Source organism: Lolium perenne, chromosome 2, assembly GCF_019359855.2.
Source record: "Lolium perenne isolate Kyuss_39 chromosome 2, Kyuss_2.0, whole genome shotgun sequence".
NCBI classification, from domain to species: Eukaryota; Viridiplantae; Streptophyta; class Magnoliopsida; order Poales; family Poaceae; genus Lolium; species Lolium perenne.
In genome coordinates this window covers 80,950,364-80,971,732 of record NC_067245.2, presented here as the reverse complement: position 1 = coordinate 80,971,732, position 21,369 = coordinate 80,950,364, and the positions used below count along the sequence as shown (strand labels likewise).

At 40.3% G+C, this 21,369-nt stretch overlaps 3 long non-coding RNA genes across 7 annotated transcripts; all 3 read right to left on the bottom strand.

Moving 5' to 3' along the window:
• Window positions 1–4,394: 4,394 nt before the first annotated feature.
• Window positions 4,395–7,212, bottom strand: LOC139836022 (uncharacterized). Of its 2 annotated transcripts, XR_011751745.1 has the most exons (4): window positions 6,397–7,212; window positions 6,283–6,319; window positions 5,192–5,844; window positions 4,395–5,042 (listed from the first exon to the last, which is right to left on the bottom strand). It is a non-coding gene; the product is annotated as an uncharacterized lncRNA (long non-coding RNA). The 2 variants fall into 2 exon arrangements; XR_011751744.1 differs by having other exon boundaries at window positions 6,283–7,212.
• Window positions 7,213–7,505: 293 nt separating this feature from the next.
• Window positions 7,506–15,690, bottom strand: LOC127333083 (uncharacterized). Of its 4 annotated transcripts, none has more exons than XR_011751742.1 (10): window positions 14,844–15,689; window positions 14,467–14,753; window positions 14,045–14,095; window positions 13,637–13,945; window positions 13,339–13,533; window positions 10,613–11,218; window positions 10,281–10,512; window positions 9,651–9,719; window positions 9,130–9,277; window positions 7,506–8,934 (listed from the first exon to the last, which is right to left on the bottom strand). It is a non-coding gene; the product is annotated as an uncharacterized lncRNA (long non-coding RNA). The 4 variants fall into 4 exon arrangements; XR_007870959.2 differs by having other exon boundaries at window positions 10,613–10,699; window positions 11,151–11,218; window positions 13,637–14,095; window positions 14,844–15,688; XR_011751743.1 differs by having other exon boundaries at window positions 13,339–13,678; window positions 14,844–15,690.
• On the bottom strand, window positions 11,245–12,809 carry LOC139836023 (uncharacterized). The gene is made up of 3 exons (XR_011751746.1): window positions 12,690–12,809; window positions 12,447–12,532; window positions 11,245–11,911 (listed from the first exon to the last, which is right to left on the bottom strand). It is a non-coding gene; the product is annotated as an uncharacterized lncRNA (long non-coding RNA).
• Window positions 15,691–21,369: the final 5,679 nt, after the last annotated feature.

The window sequence follows — 21,369 nt, the reverse complement described above, 5'->3', positions numbered from 1 at the left end:
CGATGAAATCCCCCGAGATCGTATACATAGTAGTTTTTAGGTTAAAAGAAGTCGGTTCGTGAAAATATGAGGGGAAATGGACGCTCGAGGCGAGAAAGGGCATAGGTGGCGCGCCCAGAAGGGGAGGGCATGCCACCAGTCCTCTTTCCCAGCATGTTGGTCTCCTGGTGTCCCTCTTCATCTCATCTTTTTCGTCTCAAAAATTCCAAAGCCGTGGCCCCTAACCTTGCTCTTTTTGGAGTCATGTAGCTCGTGTAATGTCAAAAACATTAAAGTGGTGTTTTCCGCCAAACAGAATTAGAACCAGAGTTGGAGATTATTAGAAAATCTCCTAAACATCGTAAAACATGACAATAATATTAAATATAACATGAAAATATGTGGTAATATGTTGCAATAAAGTGCAAAGTTTATATATGCACTTTACATGCATCAACGCCATGCGCCAATCATCGAAGATCTCGAGAGGAATACCGGAACTCGTCAGCGTCAAGATCGAGTAGGACAGCATGAAAGCGGATCAATTATTTGGAACGCAAAGACCAACATGACCAACCACCTTTATTCAGGCCGTGACAGTATCCCCCACGCCACAAGCCAGTAGAAGGGGAGAACACGAACCAGACCGTCGCCGACCTTGCTGGAACCGGCATAGATCGAACCTGAAAGGGCTCGCGCCATTGTCGCCCAGGGACAAAAAAAACATCTAGCCAATGCAGGCAGTGTACGCCTGCGACCAACCAGCCCAGATTGGAGCCATGACGGGCCGCAACGGCAACTGTGCGCCATGGCAGCCACACTTCAGATGGAATCGCCGAGGACCAGCCTCGCCCTATCTACTCACCCCAGCATCGGCACACCTCACCTTCTCCTACGCAAGAAGCCCAACCACCTGTCAACACCCGGATTTTTAAGTCCGGATGCCTGATACGTCTCTGACGTATCGATAATTTCTTATGTTCCATGCCACATTATTGATGATATCTACATGTTTTATACATACTTTATGATGATTTTATGCGTTTTCCGGAACTAACCTATTGACGAGATGCCGAAGGGCCAGTTCCTGTTTTCTGCTATTTTTGGTTTCAGAAATCCTAGTAAGGAAATATTCTCGGAATCGGACGAAATCAACGCCGAAGATCTTAGAATCCCCGGAAGCATCCAGAACACCCGAGAGTCGCCAGAGGGGGGCCACAGGCCCACCAGACCATAGGCCGGCGCGACCTGGGGGTGGCCCGCGCCCCCCTATGGTGTCGTCGTCTCGTTGACCTTCTGACGCCGCCTCTTCGCCTATAAGAAGCCCCTCGACCTAAAACCTCGAGACGAAAAAGCCACGGTACGAGAAACCATCCAGAGCCGCCGCCATCGCGAAGCCAAGGTCTGGGGGACAGGAGTCTCTGTTCCGGCACGCCGCCGGGACGGGGAAGTGCCCCCGGAAGGCTCCTCCATCGACTCCACCGCCATCTTCATCAACGCTGCTGTCTCCCATGAGGAGGGAGTAGTTCTCCATCGAGGCTCGGGGCTGTACCGGTAGCTATGTGGTTAATCTCTCTCCTATGTACTTCAATACAATGATCTCATGAGCTGCCTTACATGATTGAGATTCATATGAGTTTTGTATCACAATTCATCTATGTGCTACTCTAGTGATGTTATTAAAGTAGTCTATTCCTCCTCCATGATGTAATGTTGACAGTGTGTGCATCATGAAGTACTTGGTTTATGCTATGATTGTGATCTCTTGTAGATTATGAAGTTAACTATTACTATGATGGTATTGATGTGATCTATTCCTCCTTTCATAGTGTGATGGTCACAGTGTGCATGCTATGTTAGTACTTGGTTTGGTTGTGTTGATCTATCTTGCACTCTAAGGTTATTTAAATATGAATATCGAATATTGTGGAGCTTGTTAACTCCGGCATTGAGGGTTCTTGTAGCCCTACACAATTAGTGGTGTTCATCATCCAACAAGAGGGTGTAGAGTCTAGCATTTATCTATTCTGTTATGTGATCAATGTTGAGAGAGTCCACTAGTGAAAGTATGATCCCTAGGCCTTATTCCTAAATACTGCTATCGCTGCTTGTTTACTGTTTTACTACATCTCTACTGCCCGCAATATTACCACCATCAACCACACGCCAGCAAGCACTTTTCTGGTGCTGTTGCTACTGCTCATACTTATTCATACCACCTGTATTTCACTATCTCTTCGCCGAACTAGTGCACCTATTAGGTGCGTTGGGGACACAAGAGACTTCTTGCTTTGTGGTTGCAGGGTTGCTTGAGAGGGATATCTTTGACCTCTTCCTCCCTGAGATCGATAAACCTTGGGTGATCCACTTAAGGGAAACTTGCTGTTGTTCTACAAACCTCTGCTCTTGGAGGCCCAACACTGTCTACAAGAATAGAAGCTCCCGTAGACATCAAGCACTTTTCTGGCGCCGTTGCCGGGGAGGAAAGGTAAAAGGCACTCATACTCCGGTTCCAGGTAACAGTACTTTTCTGGCGCCATTGTGTTTGTGCTCGATGCTATTTCCTTTAGATCCTGCAATTGCAACTTTTTGTTTCTTGTTTACACTAGTTAGGCATAATGGAATACAACTATGAGCTTTTTGATTTATTTCCTAAGTTAGGACATGAATTGTGTGATGCGAAAATTAAAGAACCTATGGAGCCTCAATTGCATGCTAGTAGCAATGTTATTAGTATGAACGCAATCACTGCAAATGCTATGAATAAGTCTAAGCTTGGGGAAGCTAGTTTCTGTGATCTTTTTAGCTTCCCATCTTTAGGGGAGAAAATTTGTTCTGATAATGCTTTATCTCCCATATGCGATAACTCTAATAATGCTTGTGATACTTTAAATCCACCAACTGCAAGTACTTCTTTCAAGATACCCATGAAAATTATTGAACGTGTTATGGATAACCGCTATGAAGGGGATGGAACTGTCCATCCTGAAGATCATTTACTGTTTTTGCATGAATTATGCGGGTTATTCAAGTGTGCAGGTATCTCTATGGATGAAGTGAGAAAGAAGCTATTCTCTGTTTCGCTGTCTGGTAAAGCGGCGCATTGGTATAAATTGTTGGAGAATAGTCATTCTCTTGGTTGGGAGGAAATTGCATCTCTCTTTTATTCTAAACTAGATGACCCGATGCGCCCCGGCGCACAGGCAAATGCAAGACAATACTGTAACCATATGTTTTTTGTTGCTGATGTTTCTTTAGTTGTCCAAGATTTCGGTAGGTCTTTGAGAGCCCTTAAACCTATATAGGCAATCTTTTTTGAAGAAAATAAAAACATAAGTTTTAATCGGCTGATGTCTGTTTAGTTTTCCAAGAATTCATATGTCTTTGAGGGCCCTTAAGCCTATATAAGCAATCCTTTTAAAAGAAAATAAAAACTTTTAAGCAATTGTCTAACACATGTACAACACAGGAGCAACATTTGTTGCATCCAACCATTTGTTCATAGCAAAGAGAAATAAATGTGTATAAATATCATATTTTTTAGGGTGCCATCAACACATACATTAAGTACAATTGAAGTAGTGTCATTTCCTTCAATAAGAATCAAAGAACAAATGGGCACAGGCCAGACCAAGTGGTCTTGATCATACTTGCATACCAAGATCACTATACATCATCATGCCATGTCTATTAAAATATAGAGACTCTTAGTATATACTATGTTAAATGAACATAGGAGTAATTTATATTTTCCAATGAATGTTGATAACTTGTGAAACATGCTGCTATGTGTCTGCTTTGAATTGCCTGCATATTTACATATGTGCATTCTTTGGTGGCACCGTGTCTCCTTTGATTTATCTAATGCATCAAGAATTCCGGTAACCTCACTAAAAGTCCTTTAGGACTTTCCAGCACATCTAAGAAAGGATCACCTAAGAGAATTCGCCCCGGCGCCGAGGCAAAAGCGAAACAGGTCAGTAATCATAAATTTTAATAGTCTGATGTTTATTTAATTGTCTAAGAATTTAGTCGGCCTCTGCAAGCCCTTAGTGCCGTATAAGCATCATTTTTTAAGGAAAAGTCAACATTTCAAGTAATAATATATAAAGATAATATAAAAATAATACATGTATAATGCAACAATTATTTTTTGTGCATCCAACCATTTGTTCATAGCAATTAGAAATAAATTGTATAATAAAGCAGCCTGATTTTTTTCTAGGTCAACACACTAAATAAGTACATATGTAGTGCTATTTATTTCAATGAAAATACACAAGGATCATCACTAAGAAGCAGGGAACAAATTGTACAATCGATTCTCTAGGTTAGTCCATGATGCTTCTTTTCCATCTCATCTTTCTTGGAAGAATCATTCAGCCGAATTACAACAAAAAAAAAATAGACCGATGAATTTTTCTTATGCATAATCACATATTAAAAAAAATGGGGAAGCCCCATCCTCTACACCAATGACCCTTTATTAAATACATATTTAACTTGTAGATTATTGAAAAGTCTTATTATCACCTACTACCCTAATATCAATTCTTTGAACCGCCAAATGGCAAGAAAATGCTGGCAATATCTAATTGTCTGATTGTACTACTACACAACAATTACATTACTCATCAAGTAATTACTGTACACAACATGGATCACTGAAACCATGTGTTGAATCCCTTATAGATTGTAACTCTGCAAAACTCTTTGACAACAAAACTCTGCCTCAGGTTACTAACAAATCTTTATACTATCAGGAGACCACTTAATCACCTCTGCCTCAATGATGCAGTCAACCACCATATCCAACAGAAGTTCAGAACACCACCCAAAAAATATACGATCTAGCCTAGCACACAACTTATAGCAGAGTGGACAATGGATATGCTCAAGTTCTGTTGTAACATACTTGATGGCGTAATGATGAAATTTAGTATCATCAAGGTCTATTGCCTTCCCTTCAGAGCCTCCTAAAGAAGCTAGTCAACCAAACTGAAATGCGAATGTTCTTTTTGTCAAGACATAACAAGTGCTCTACAAAATATTTTGATTGATTCCTACACAAAGTAAAAAAAAAAACATAAGAGAGGACACATTTCTGGTGATGAAAGCTTCAGTTCTGCTAAAGAGATAGAAAACAGGTAATGCCTTAGTGAAAGTATCGAAGTGTAGACTTTAGACGGTAGTGCAGATTTGCTATAAGTACCTGAAACAGAACATGTGCAACCTCTTCAAATCCTTGTTCGAAATGTACATAACCAGATCAGCTAAATCTTCTACAACACAGATTCATTGTAATGCAGTGGATTATCATCAATACCACAAAATGATACCTTCAAAGCCCTACACAGTAGGAAATTAGAAGTATCATTCTAATTTCAGACATTAGCAAAAGAAGCTTTCTTAGATGGGTAATTTGCTGATACGCCAGAACATCATTGAATCCAGAAAGAGTTCCATAAAAAGTGGTGGATTATATTAGGACATGCATGAAAGGATGTTGTTACACAAATTTGTATAATAGGACAAAATAAAGAGCAGTTGCGGAGCAAATTAAATAGGAGGACAGTAATAGCGGAAAGTTAATACAATTGTAAGAAGAATCCTATATCACCTTATAAGTAGCTCATGGGTGCACAAAAGAATTAGTTTTTGACTTCATAACTAACTCACATAGACATGGGTACTACAAATTCAAGAACACATATCTCTGTAAGAGGGGAGGGGCACAAAGAAAGCAGACAATGACAATCAAGCCATACCTATCCCCTTGAATCTGGAGATGCTTAATCAGTAGTTGTAGAGCTAATGAGCTGGAACAGTAATTTTCTTTTCATTAATTCTCGCTGCCTTCAGATCCTATATACAGAGAGCAGTTGCAGAATTGCATGTGAAATGCATTAAATCCTATGATCCAATGAGTTGGTTATAGTAATAACACAAACCATTTTTTAGATCAAATACTCAAACCAGAGATGACTCGAACCAGAACATGTATACTGCTTTATTTTTGTTATCAAATACTGCAACTTTATTTAAACACTGACACCCTCATGAACACATATTACTGCTACATCAGGACAAATACAGGGCTGAACTAAATTATGTTATATATAAAAGCTAAAAAGCATTCTTCTGCAATTCCATTTCCAAAACAAATGATTAGTCATACCTAATATTACATCTTTTTTACTTTGGTACGATCACACTTTATATATCAGCAGTATAAAACACAACACTATCTGAACGACAGCAGTATAAAACACGGAAGTATAAAACATGGATGATTAATATTACCTTGGTGTCTTGATACTTCTTCTCTTCTTCCTCAGACCTGCACACATCATGTTCAAAAATCACATCAGGTAGCTAGCAGAGAGAATAGGAGCAATGTTTGGGGAAAAGATTCACCTGGCACCGCGGCCAGGGTCAGCCGCTCTCCGCGCCGTAGAGCGTGTGCACGAAATTTGCGTCTCGTGCGCCGTGAATGGTGGCGGCGCTCACGACGGCTACAGTGGGCGGCGGCGGGCCGCCCCCGGGCCGCATTGGCGGCGGGTGGCTGGCGCTGACCATCTGCTCTCCTTCTGCTGCGGCGCCCATGCCGGGCCACCTCGCCAAGGTGTCTCGCTTCTCCAAGATGACCGGTCGCAGCTTCCTGCCGCGCCACTGCAGGGGCAACCTGTTGTACGTGTCCGACACGCCGCCGCCGGTGTGCTAGGTCGAGAAGGTGAGGCGCGACGACGCGGCGGTTCTCCGTCCGGCGGCACCAGTTCCGAGGCTGCGACCAAGCTGCAGCCTACTGCCGAGGGATCGGCGGAGGCTGGCCACGACGGCGACTTCTCCCCGGCCGCGGCCGGCCATTTCTTCTCTATGGCGGACGACTGCCGTTTCTTCTCCACGGCGGACAGCGGCCCTTTTTTCTCCTTGAACGGCAGGTTTCTTCTCCTCGGCGGCGGCCGGCCGTCTCTTCTCCACAGCAGACCATTCTTCTCCTCGAACGGCAAGTTTCTTCCTCGGTACGGCCGGCCGTTTCTTCTCCGTGGCGGACGATGGCTGTTTCTTCTCCACGGAGGACGACGACCGTTTCTTCTCCTCGAACGACAGCTTTCTTCTCCGTGGCAGATGATAGCCGTTTCTTCTCCATGGCGGACGACGGTGTGAGGAGAAGCGGGGCTTCATGTTCCTGGTGGTGTGGCCGCGGATCGCCAATTTTGTCCGGAGTAGTGTCATTTCCTTCATTAAGAATACACCAGGATCATCACTGAGAAGCAAAGAACAAATGCATGAAGGCCACACCACGTGGTCCTAATCATACTTGCTAACTTGCATACCAAGATCACTATACATTGAACTGATGCAAACAGGATTATTTAGTCCACTTACTGTCCATTCGTAGGCATGGAGTGCCCTGCAAACACAACATCAACTTTGTACTTCACGAACCATGGCTCATACATCACCCGCATGCTTTCACCTTCCATGTAGTGGTAGTTGTAGCTTTTGTACCATGGAGCATGCATCAGAACGATCAACCATGGTGTTTCGCTCCTGTTTACCTGGGGGGACTCCGCTTCAAGCCACCTGTACTGAGGAGTATATTTTCCTGGCAAACAATTAGCAAACCCTGTCAAGTTACCTTCAATTTTGATACCAGCTATCAACAAATATGGTGCAGAGAAGTATATATGTTTCTTCTTTGCCCAAAGCCAACATAACTTAATTATTCTTTCCTTCAGAATTGATCTTATGGTGCATAACAATTAAGTGTAGCAAACATCAGAGCTCCTGGCAACCCAGACCTGAATACATCACATCACAGGCTCAGGCTCACCATTAACCACACTACTTAAACCAGAACAAATCAAGTATAATGGGAGTAGCCTATCATGGGGTTTAAAATCCCAATGTGAAATATCTGCATGTTTAAATTCTGAACTATATATTCTTGACAGTAGCATGAATCGTGAGATAAAGAACTATAAGAAATAGTGAAATGCAAATGAGTTCAAACATTCATGTTACTGTCAACACAAATCTTCAGCAGAACCAGATCTGGAAACTTGAGCCACACAGTAGGCATATTGACTAACTAAGGCTATACACTGTGCACAAACTTATCAAAATTTACCTTTCATTATTCACCAAACCAAAGAGAGAGAAAGAGAGATATATATCATCCTATAATTAGCAACACTAATAGTTGACACATATATTCTCTACAAAACTATTGAAGGGAAAAAATCATCTTACTTGGCGGTAGGAACATATATACTGAAGCTGGAAGCTGGCAAAGGTAAACATGAATACAAATCTACTCATTTCATAAGGCAGGTTTTCGAATGCTTGATGGATGTTGTAAATAAATATTTATGGACACACTGAATGTTGTAATAAGATTTGGCAGGGAATCAAGCTCACAAAATTCGGAATAAAAAGTACAGTGACAAGCTTGAAAATACTAACCAGAACAAACTCATTAAGTGCCAATGCAATACTTGTGAAATGTTATAGCCCTCTACCCCCACAGACTTTCCCCCCTGAGGTGAAATGCATACCAAAAAATTATATTGTAATGTGTGTGCCAAAGTCTATTAGGTGCAAACAGCCTAGTCATTTATTAATAGGAAGTGTTAATCCTCTGCAGTTAGGAGGACTATGTACTTCATTAACTGAACAGACTTGGAATGGTATGGTACTACCAGTGTTTCAAAGACAGGCTATATGATGTATCAGATGACATGATACACAAACATATACCTCTGTACACTAATATCACTGCAACCAGACAACAAGTCGGTTAACTGGGAAGCAATGATGACAATACATAGATACCAGCACATAGGAAGCATGTCCCATGAAACAATTTTGCTTCTTCCGGTATGTATAAAACAACACTGCCTTAAAACATTCTAGCTTTCACTTCTCAATAGCTGCCTTAAATCATTCCTCCTGTAACACAAGCAATACGCGATGGATTAGTAGTGTAACATTATGTATTGTTTAGCTGCAACCAACATGAATTAATTCTGAAAGACAGAACAATCTGATAGAATGAGAGTAGTACAATATCTGAACAATCTAAGGTTTGGTACCCCCATCAAATATAACAAAACAAGACCAGTTGAAAAAGGGGAAAACTAAAACCTGGTGTTAAGAAGAGTAGGTCATATATCCTCTGAGTGTAATGAGCCTGGAAAAAACCCCTAATCGGAAAAGAGTGCCACTCTCAAAGGTGCTGATGGCGCATAGACCAGTGTGACTCAGATGATATACATTTACTAACCCAGACATCCTGAGGAACAAAAGGAACAAATCCTTGTCAAGCAACATCAATCCTATAAAATGAATTGTAAGGACATAGGAGTTGAGATATATTATCAAGATAACTAACTGTTTCGATATAAAGTACAAAAAACATGATCAAACAAAAAAACAATTCTCTAATTCATTTTATAGACTAAACAATCAAACAGACTTGATCGAAGATTCCCTTGATCTTTTCAGTTTGGTTACACAATATAAATGAGCACGGTGATATTAATAAATGAAGCTTGTATGCCCACATCAATAGGATATTATGAATTGAACTCCAAATACTTCAGGACAATACAATACAAAAATAAGTAGGTCGTGCAGTATAGTAAAGTGAATTATAACAGTAATACCTTGATTTCACTCATGCCTAGGACTCTCTCGGTGATGCTACTCTTTTTTTGAGTGCAGTAAAGCTACACCTAAGAATAGCAGAAACCATTGTTAGTTGTTGCCACTGCCACTAAAAATCTGGGATTGAGCATTATTTAGCAGATCACATACTCATATGGGTTAACTGCATATACACGAATATATAAAAGTTTTCTTAAAGCAAAACAATACTGCTCACACCGCATCTCTCCTATCATCTTTGAGACAATAAATCTGAGTTAGAGGCATTGTGGTGGAATGGATATAACATATTTCAAAAAAATCGGAAAAACTCACAATTGAACAAATTAATACATTCTGAACTGGGACTACAAACGAAGAGTACAAAGCAGATTATAAAATTGTAATAAGCCATCAAGGCTATTGAATATTTAAGTAGGGATTGGTAGAGCACCCCTCCCTTCTACTAAACGAACTGATTTCTGTTCAGTATAGGCTAAAGGTGAAACGCGAGGCACCAAATCCTTTTTTTTGTAGCGCACACATCTGCTTGCAACCATATGAAAACGAAACAAATTTTAACAAGAAGCACCCAATAAAAGAGAACTGCTACGAGACGGAAAAAAACAAATCAGAAATCTTCAACTGACCGTGCTTTGCCCCTTGCATGCTACTGGGCGCCTGGGAACTGGGATCATGGTCAGCGGCAGCGGCAGCCTTTTTGCTTTTGAGCGGAGTCGTCCACCCATTGCAAATGGGGCCGCCAGCATCGTCAACCGGTCGCCCGAGGCCGCGCGCGGCCGGCTTACCTGCACTCCCGCCCCAAAAAAACCTGAGGAATGGATTAAGTATTGCTGAGATCATCCAGAATTGTAGCCAAATCTGCATACAGAAGTAAAATAAAGCAGGTCATATAGCCCCGAAGAAATGTCAACACACATGGCAGGCTCAAGCAACACATTAATCTTTGCAATACTTGTACCAGCAGCCTCGAGCAGGCAGTGAGCCAGTGACCCAGCCAGCAGGGCAGAGGCACACCAAATCCTCTCATCCAACTTCACTTTACTCACTGTAAGACCACCCAGGTAATTTACTTTCATCAAACTATACTTCACAGCATCATTTCAAAACTCAAAATCTCAATAGAAAATTCTGGAGAAATACAAGTATGGAGATGGCACTAAAAATTTCAGAAGCATATTCGATATAAAAGCTGATTTTCTAGTATGCAACAAATAAAATATAGTACCTAGTCGTGATATTTATGCAGTGATTTCAGTATTTAACCAGACACAAAGCAGCCATCTGACTTTGGGTTTGCTAGCCCAACCGTCCAAAAATTTAAAAGAGTGCAGAGGTTTCAATATTTAACACCAGGCACAAAGCAGCTAGCTGATTGTGATTTGGTTAGCACAACTGTCCCAAAATGTAAAATAGTGGATACCAACACGCTTAACTAATTAGAATCACCAAAAGAATGTGCTTACGAAGAAATAAATGATAAGGTATGGAGAGAATACCTTCTCCCTCCCGCATCCGTAAAAGTATATTTACATCGCCGGCGTACTGTTTGATTCATATGGTTGCCCTGCACAGAAGTATAGCACAGTCCTAAATAATCTCAATGATAGTTGAGAGAGACGACCAAATAGAAAAAAATAATTAACAATATGTAACATCAAAAGACAGAAGGGAGTAGATGCAAACCAGAAAATAAAAGATTTCACTTACAATTTTTTTATGTATGTTAATATTCAGATTGACTACATCAAAGCCTGAGAAGATGCATCTGGAAATATATCGGAAAGCGGCAAAAAGAAGTATGTAGAAGCAGAATCGTGAATATGAAGCTACCAACAAATCTTACTGGGTTTGGCAGCCTTAGTAATGACCATGAATACGTAGCATATTTTATAATAGCTTGTATCTACCACTCGAAAGAAATCAAGTACCTATCAGTCTATCACATGAAAAAATAGTTGCATCATATCTGTAGCTGGCCTAATAACTAACTATCACTGTCCAACAATACTATAGGATATGATATGGTATACACCGATGTTCTTAGCATGCATGAAACTAAAAAGCGTCACTAAAAGCTGGAGAAGAGATGGAGAAGGCAGAAGTGGCCGAAACATAATAAAAATTGCTTAACCCTAGTCCTAAAATTCCTACAACACAAAATGAAACATAACTGCATTTCAGGCTCTTGTGGGACAAGCTGGCACAAACATCATCCAAGTTATTTTTCTCCATCCCTAAATCGGCCAACTGCAGACCTCTGCCAGATTGTAAATAAATGAAAGAATCATCACATTCTTGTATAGTTGTATTCCAAAAATAGTTTAGTACTGTAAAATCATGTGTAAAGTAATCAACATCAACTCATGTAGCTTGCTGCGGCAGTTTCAGAAACTGCTATTCTTTGTCCTTGCTCTATATAAAACAAATAGTTTAAGCTTGGATTCGTACTTGAGAAATAACCTAAGCAGTGATATATCAAATGAAAAATCAAAGAGACGTATGCTACTATTCACATCACTTTCTTCTTATGTCTTCATTTTTCCATTGTGGAATATATCGTAACTAAAGAGGCATGCGGCCATCATCATCGCGTTGAACAATGTTCACTTCTGTAATCAAGTGCCATTGCGTATCCCGTCTTATTTCATGTTACTAATAAAGGAATCAAAGAGCTAACAGTTTCATATATTGCTCCTCATGCCGGGAATTAACTGTTCCATAATTTGCAGAGCTGATAAAGCATATCCATGTTGCATATATTTCCTGAATTTTAAAAAGGGGAAGAAAAACACCTGATTGTTGTAATTGGAACATTAATATTTAGTAACTTCAGTGTGGCCATGTTCAGTGCTTCCATTATAGTTCTTTCCCCGCCATCCTACGGGAAAGGAATATAAAGTCAAAATGGAATGAGACCAGTAGCGTAAGCACACTTCTTCCAGCTTAACAAATTGTAATCAAGAATTTTCAGAACGCCTCCAAAATGAAAATGCCGTACTGTAAGCCAAAACTGTTCCAACGGAAATTGTGGTCACCTGGCTCTAATGCTTGTTAGTTTTCTTTATCCTGCTAGCTGGAGGCCATTACAGCTGAACGCTGCAAAAGAAAGGAATAGACTGGACAGGATCTCGACAGTGACAGTCTCAAGCTCAAAAGTTCCATCTCGACAGTTTCCATTAGGCTGTAACAAAACAAAAGAATGCTTTAATCAGAGCAATATTAAGGAGACCAGAGAAAGGAAAATGTTTGAGAATAAAGGAAATGTTATACTCTCAACACCAGAAAATGATCTGAATTCTGTACTTGGCATACGTGAGTGAACACTATAAGTTCCTCTTGTACATGAAATACTTCTGTAAATGAAAAATCAGGCAGACCATTTTTTATTCTGAAAACAAAATATAGGATATGCATCAGGCTGTTATGGTACTCAGCTTTATACATGGAAACACTTTTTTAGTCCAGCTGCCATATTTAAGAATGGAAATACATGATGCCCAAAACTATTTAAGAATATATATATTCAAAAAAGAATTTTTTATATCAATATTTGTAGATTGTAGAGAACCTAAGAAAGCAATGCAGAGGGATATGGAAATACATGATTGTAGAGAACATGAAGACTGAAACATGCAGCAACAAAAAGACTGAAAGATGCTCCCAAAAAAGTTCAGATATATTCACCTATATGACGTCAGAATGCATGGATCCTTCCAATAAGGTAATCACTAATTAGAGCCAGATTACTCATAGGTATGATCAACCAACTCTTGTGCGTAAGACACCGTATCCAAGTCTTAAAATCAACCATAACAAATAGAAGGTTCGGATCTTTTCCCCTCATTAGATGAGAAATGGAATTTTAGAACGGTCGCAAATCTACAGGAAGGTCAGTAAAGCAAGAAGAAAAAGAAATTAGACACTATAAAAGTGATCATGGAAATGAGCTAGGATAAAACCGCCAAGAGATTGATCGGCACACCTTCATAGCTTGCAAATACATCAACACAAGGTAGCTTGTAATCTGAAATTACAAACATGGAGAAAAATAGCACAGTCGAAGGCTGTAAACTTCAAAGAAAAAAAATGCCACAACTCAAATTGCTTGCTGGCTGGATTTATTTTAAATAGTGCACTTTATGCCACCTACAAACTAATTTGCAATAAGTAGGATAATGACAATAAAATAAATCGAAATAAAGGCTAAATTGTTTTGCCCATGCATCCATTCAACAAAGGCGCATTCCATTTGAACTAAGCTACACTGAAAGTTTCTCTAGGAACAATCGAACTGACATCGAGAATGAGAAACCATTAGCTGCATATATAGATGCAAGTACTCATGAAATTTGCTGGATACGCATAGAAAAAACATGAAAATTTTCCTTACCTCAATGTGGAGTAAGTACTGGCCATCTAAATTCTGAAGCAAATAATAATCCTTGCATACAAAAGGTAAAAGTTATCAGTTCATCGGAAGTAGCAACTTGGGGATTTATAAAGTCAACAACAGAGCCAATCCCGAGTGTAAAGTGTTCCATACAATACATGATTCAGTAGCTTAGAGATGTATACTTGAGTTGAAAGGATGCATGTAACTGACATATATGATCAACTGGAGGCTACCATGTCATTTCCTTCCAGTAAGAATTTTGTTGTGCTCTTCAGCACACACCAGTAACATGATATAGTACAGAAATAAAAAAAATACATATTGTAGAGATAGTTCATGCGAGTCATGGGTCATCTTTATTTTCAAGAACTGTATTAACCATTTTCTACACAATATGCAAGACAAGATTGAGGCAATACCTATACTGACGATGACGATGGATCCAGCGGCAGCCACGCCCTCCCAACGCAAAGCGGCCTACGCAGCAGTTCCTCTCACTGCTCATCCTCCGTGCCACCAATTGTCATGTCCGTCGAGTACGAAATGTCCTTCGCCGCCGGCTTCCAGTGCCGCTTACTATGGTTGGTGGACCAGTTGCTTATTTGCTTCTGGTCCAGCCCCGTTGACTCGCTCCGGCCATGACAAAATATGAGAACAACCTGCTTGGAATTCTGTCAAACACCTTCTATGCATAGGTAAGCAGAATCTACATAAACATAATTTTCTTGGATTAAATCGAGAGCGTGAGAGAGAGGAGGAGGAAAATCATTACGAAGAGAAGATCTTGGGTACCTACATCGAAAATCATGTCATTCCCTCTGTTGCTCCGTTGAGCGTTTGGGAAAGAGGGATCAATTGGAGGTCTCCTTTCCACTGCAGTACCTACGTTCGAAGCCAACACTTTTGTTGGCCCTGGGTGATGGCGCCCTCCATGGCCAAGAAGAGGCAGATGAGGAAGAGATCGAAAAGGAACAAAATAATCAAACGGAGCACTCAAAGACAGAGAGGAAATAAAGAACCGTAGAGATCATATCCCAAAACACCACCAAGAAGCACAGGGAATAAGAACGGAACAGAAAACCACCCAAATGAACCAAGAACCAAAACGAAAAAGCTCTAGCTCACCCAGACGCGCGCTTGCCGCCTCCGCCGACGGCCAAGCAAAGACGCGGGCGAGGAAGGGGCGCGCCAGAGCTCCCTCGCGGCGAGCGGCCTTGGAGATCACCTCCCTCCGCGGTACACGGGCAGCGGCTCATACTGCCCGCCCGCGTCGCCTTCTCCGGCCTGCCACCTCGGCCGTCCCCGTCCGGCTCCATTGCTGGGAGAGGCGGCGTGCCAACATTGGGAGGAGGAGAGAGGTCGTCCTTGGGGAGGAGAAACGGGATTGGGGAGGAAAGGAGAGCCGCGGATTGGGGAATTTTTTCACCACGGGCTGATCTAGGGTTTTCACCAACCCCACGCTCACAGGAAAACGAGGGGACAAAGGCGACGTGAACGAGCGGGCTCGCTGCCTCTGCTCGCCGTCCCCACACATGCTAGGTCCCATTCGTCATGGACCTAATAAGACAAGCAAAAGGTGAAAAGAAAGTTACTCGATCGAACGGCTGTAGTGAAAAGTGGGATGTGGCTGGGCAAAACCAACGACCCAGATTCATTTGCCCCTCTCAGACCCCCTGGTTGAGAGGGTAGTCTTTGAACATTTATAGGAGAAATTTTATCCTCCTCATGAAGTGCATATTGATAGGAATTATATTTATAACTTTTATCCTCGTGATGGAGAGAGTATTTCTCAAGTGTGGGGGAGATTGAAATCACTAATGCTCAAATGTCCCATTCATGAGCTTCCCCGTAATGTTATTGTTAACAATTTTTATGCGAGGCTTTCAGGACAACACAAGGACTATCTGGACGCATGTTCGGAGGGATCTTTCACAAGCAAGGAGATTGAAGCTAGGTGGCATCTTCTTGATCGGATTAAGGAGAACGCTGAAGGATGGGAGAACAATGAAGGTAAAGAGTCAGGTATAAATTATGATTATGAATGCATTGAAGCTTTTATGGATACCGATAAATTTCGAAATATGAGTGCTACTTATGGTCTTGACTCTCAAGTTGCTGCAAATCTTTATAAAGCCTTTGCTTCTCATTTTGAATTGCCTAAAAAGAATTTTGATAAGTATCATGAACCTTTTAAAGAGGCTTGCATGAAGAATGAAATTGTTGTTAATTATTGCAATAAGCATGCTCAAACTCCTAAGAATGCTATTTCCTATAAGAATGTTAATTTTTGTGGAATACATAGACCTTGTGGAATTAATCAAATCAAAAATGAATATTGTATCCATCATGCTAATGAAAAAACTAGAAAGTGGCTTAGGGCTCTAGATGATCTTGGTAAAAAAGTTTGTGCCCTCTATCCTTTTATTTGTGAAGTTTGCCATGAAGTGGGTCATTTTAATTTTCAATACTCCTCCAATGATAATTTGAACCCAATGAGTGCTGCAAATTTGTATTGTGATGATGAAATTACTCCTAATCAGCATGATGAACTTACTTTATTTTTGGGGTGTGAAGAACTGTCGAGAAAAATCTCTTTGTTACATATGAGTGATCTTGATATTGATGATGTCCTGCATGGGTGTTTTTCTTATTGCATTGATAATAGCCATATAAATACTTACATACAAAATATTTTAGAAGATGACACCCTGCCAAAATATGATAGGACCGCTGTGTGTTTTCAACTAATTAATGAAAAGGAGGGATCCTCCCAAGTTTCTTCTATTGTTTCTGAAAGTAAATCAGGTTATGCGGACAAGCCACCCTTCAAGCCTCTTCCTCCTAAAGAAGGTAACGAGGAGAAGGAAGAGAAGAAGAAGAAGAAGAAGAAGAAGAAGAAGGGAACGAAGAAGAAGAAGAAGAAGAAGAAGAAGAAGAAAAAGAAAGAGGTAACGGCGTATCCCCGCGTGAATGAGATAACGCTAGGTAACCGTAAGTATGTTGCTCCTAATGATTATTGTGATAATGAATCTGAATACGATGATCTTCCTATGCTCTTTACATACATTAGCGATCATGATTTGAATGAGCACACTACTTTTGATATTACAAATCTCTGGGAAACTAATTCTGAAAATGATGATGATAATAATTGTCATAGTGTCAGTGCTATCCATGCTTCCTCCCATAATGATATAGAAAGCTCTAAGCTTGGGGAAGAGGTGTTTGAAAATCCTTTAGCTACTGATCATTATGTGTTTGATACATCTCCTTCTAATAACAATGATGGTATGGTCACAGATAAACCAACTGTGAAAGATAACTATTCTATTTCTTATGATGACACTGTGCCTCCAATCTTTGATGATTATTATAAAGAATGCTATGATATAGGTTATAACTATCCTTATGAAACTTGTCATAGTCATGATTGGATTACCAAAAAACAATTCTTTTAATATGCAATTTGTTTACCATGTTCAAATTCTTGATAATAATCTTGCTCCAATTACTATTAATGAGAATAATTCTTCTTATGCCAAAATTAATGATACTTCTATGCATATGAACCATGATAAGAATGTTTTAAGTGATGGGTATATTGTGGATTTCATCAATGATGCTACTGAAAGTTATTATGAGAGAGGGAAATATGGTTATATGCATCTTAATAATATTAAGTTTCTCCTCTTTATGTTGAGAATCTTGAAGTTACTCGTGTTTTATCCTCTTATACTTGTCACTTTGTTCTTCATGAATTCATTTGTGTACAAGATTCCTCTTCATAGGAAGCATGTTAGGCTTAAATTTGTTTTGAATTTTCTTCTTGATGCTCTCTTTTGCTTCAAATACTATTTCTTGCGAGTGCATCATTAAAACTGCTAAGCCCATCTTAATGGCTATAAAGAAAGAACTTCTTGGGAGATAACCCATGTGTTTATTTTGCTACAGTAATTTTGTTTTATATTTGTGTCTTGGAAGTTGTTTACTACTGTAGCAACCTCTCCTTATCTTAGTTTTGTGTTTTGTTGTGCCAAGTAAAGTCGTTGATAGTAAGGTTCATACTAGATTTGGATTACTGCACAGAAACAGATTTCTTTGCTGTCACGAATCTGGGCAAAATTCTCTGTAGGTAACTCAGAAAATTATGCCAATTTACGTGAGTGATCCTCATATATGTACGCAACTTTCATTCGATTTGAGCATTTTCATTTGAGTAAGTCTGGTGCCTCAATAAAATTCGTCTTTACGGACTGTTCTGTTTTGACAGATTCTGCCTTTTATTTCGCATTGCCTCTTTTGCTATGTGGGATGGATTTCTTTGTTCCATTAACTTTCAGAAGCTTTGGGCAATGTCCAGAAGTGTTAAGAATGATTGTGTCACCTCTGAACATGTGAATTTTTGATTATGCACTAACCCTCTAATGAGTTGTTTCGAGTTTGGTGTGGAGGAAGTTTTCAAGGGTCAAGAGAGGAGGATGATACAATGTGATCAAGAAGAGTGAAAGCTCTAAGCTTGGGGATGCCCCGGTGGTTCACCTCTGCATATTTCAAGAAGATTCAAGCATCTAAGCTTGGGGATGCCCAAGGCATCCCCTTCTTCATCGACAAATTATCAGGTTCCTTCTCTTGAAACTATATTTTTATTCGGCCACATCTTATGTACTTTACTTGGAGCGTCTGTTTGTTTTTGTTTTTGTTTGAATAAATGCTTGTATGGGAGAGAGACACGCTCCGCTGGTTCGTATGAACACATGTGTTCTTAGCTTTTAATGTTCATGGCGAAGGTTGAAACTGCTTCGTTAATTGTTATATGGTTGGAAACGGAAAATGCTACATGTAGTAATTGGTATGATGTCTTGAATAACTTGATACTTGGCAATTGTTGTGCTCTTGTTTAAGCTCTTGCATCATATACTTTGCACCTATTAATGAAGAAATACATAGAGCTTGCTAAAATTTGGTTTGCATAATTGGTCTCTCTAAGGTCTAGATAATTTCTAGTATTGAGTTTGAACAACAAGGAAGACGGTGTAGAGTCTTATAATGTTTACAATATGTCTTTTATGTGGGTTTTGCTGCACCGGTTCATCCTTGTGTTTGTTTCAAATAACGTTGCTAGCCTAAGCCTTGTATCGAGAGGGAATACTTCTCATGCATCCAAATACTTGAGCCAACCACTATGCCATTTGTGTCCACCATACCTACCTACTACATGGTATTTCTCCGCCATTCCAAAGTAAATTGCTTGAAGTGCTACCTTTAAATTTCTATCCTCTACCTTTGCAATATATAGCTCATGGGACAAATAGCTTAAAAACTATTGTGGTATTGAATATGTACTTATGCACTTTATCTCTTATTAAGTTGCTTGTTGTGCGATAAACATGTTCCTGGGGACGCCATCAACTACTCTTTGTTGAATATCATGTGAGTTGCTATGCATGTTCGTCTTGTCTGAAGTAAGGGAGATTTACCACCTTTATGGTTAGAGCATGCATGTTGTTAGAGAAGAACATTGGGCCGCTAACTAAAGCCATGATCCATGGTGGAAGTTTCAGTTTTGGACAATATCCTCAATCTCATATGAGAAAATTAATTGTTGCTACATGCTTATGCATAAAAGAGGAGTCCATTATCTGTTGTCTATGTTGTCCCGGTATGGATGTCTAAGTTGAGAATAATCAATAGCGAGAAATCCAATGCGAGCCTTCTCCTTAGACCTTTGTACAGGCGGCATAGAGGTACCCCTTTGTGACACTTGGTTAAAACATGTGCATTGCGATAATCCCGGTAATCCAAGCTAATTAGGACAAGGTGCGGGCACTATTAGTATACTATGCATGAGGCTTGCAACTTGTAAGATATAATTTACATAACACATATGCTTTATTACTACCGTTGACAAAATTGTTTCTTATTTTCAAAACAAAAGCTCTAGCACAAACATAGCAATCGATGCTTTCCTCTTTGAAGGACCATTCTTTTACTTTTATGTTGAGTCAGTTCACCTATCTCTCTCCACCTCAAGAAGCAAACACTTGTGTGAACTGTGCATTGATTCCTACATACTTGCATATTGCACTTGTTATATTACTCTATGTTGACAAATATCCATGAGATATACATGTTACAAGTTGAAAGCAACCGCTGAAACTTAATCTTCCTTTATGTTGCTTCAATGTCTCTACTGTGAATTTATTGCTTTATGAGTTAACCCTTATGCAAGACTTATTGATGCTTGTCTTGAAGTACTATTCATGAAAAGTCTTTGCTATATGATTCAGTTGTTTACTCATGTCATTTACATTGTTTTGATCACTGCATTCATTACATATGCTTACAATAGTATGATCAAGGTTATGATGGCATGTCACTCCAGAAATTATCTTTGTTATCGTTTACCTGCTCGGGACGAGCAGAAACTAAGCTTGGGGATGCTGATACGTCTCTGACGTATCGATAATTTCTTATGTTCCATGCCACATTATTGATGATATCTACATGTTTTATACATACTTTATGATGATTTTATGCGTTTTCCGGAACTAACCTATTGACGAGATGCCAAAGGGCCAGTTCCTGTTTTCTGCTATTTTTGGTTTCAGAAATCCTAGTAAGGAAATATTCTCGGAATCGGACGAAATCAACGCCGAAGATCTTAGAATCCCCGGAAGCATCCAGAACACCCGAGAGTCGCCAGAGGGGGGCCACAGGCCCACCAGACCATAGGCCGGCGCGACCTGGGGGTGGCCCGTGCCCCCTATGGTGTCGTCGCCTCATTGACCTTCTGACGCCGCCTCTTCGCCTATAAGAAGCCCCTCGACCTAAAACCTCGAGACGAAAAAGCCACGGTACGAGAAACCATCCAGAGCCGCCGCCATCGCGAAGCCAAGGTCTGGGGGACAGGAGTCTCTGTTCCGGCACGCCGCCGGGACGGGGAAGTGCCCCCGGAAGGCTCCTCCATCGACTCCACCGCCATCTTCATCAACGCTGCTGTCTCCCATGAGGAGGGAGTAGTTCTCCATCGAGGCTCGGGGCTGTACCGGTAGCTATGTGGTTAATCTCTCTCCTATGTACTTCAATACAATGATCTCATGAGCTGCCTTACATGATTGAGATTCATATGAGTTTTGTATCACAATTCATCTATGTGCTACTCTAGTGATGTTATTAAAGTAGTCTATTCCTCCTCCATGATGTAATGTTGACAGTGTGTGCATCATGAATTACTTGGTTTATGCTATGATTGTGATCTCTTGTAGATTATGAAGTTAACTATTACTATGATGGTATTGATGTGATCTATTCCTCCTTTCATA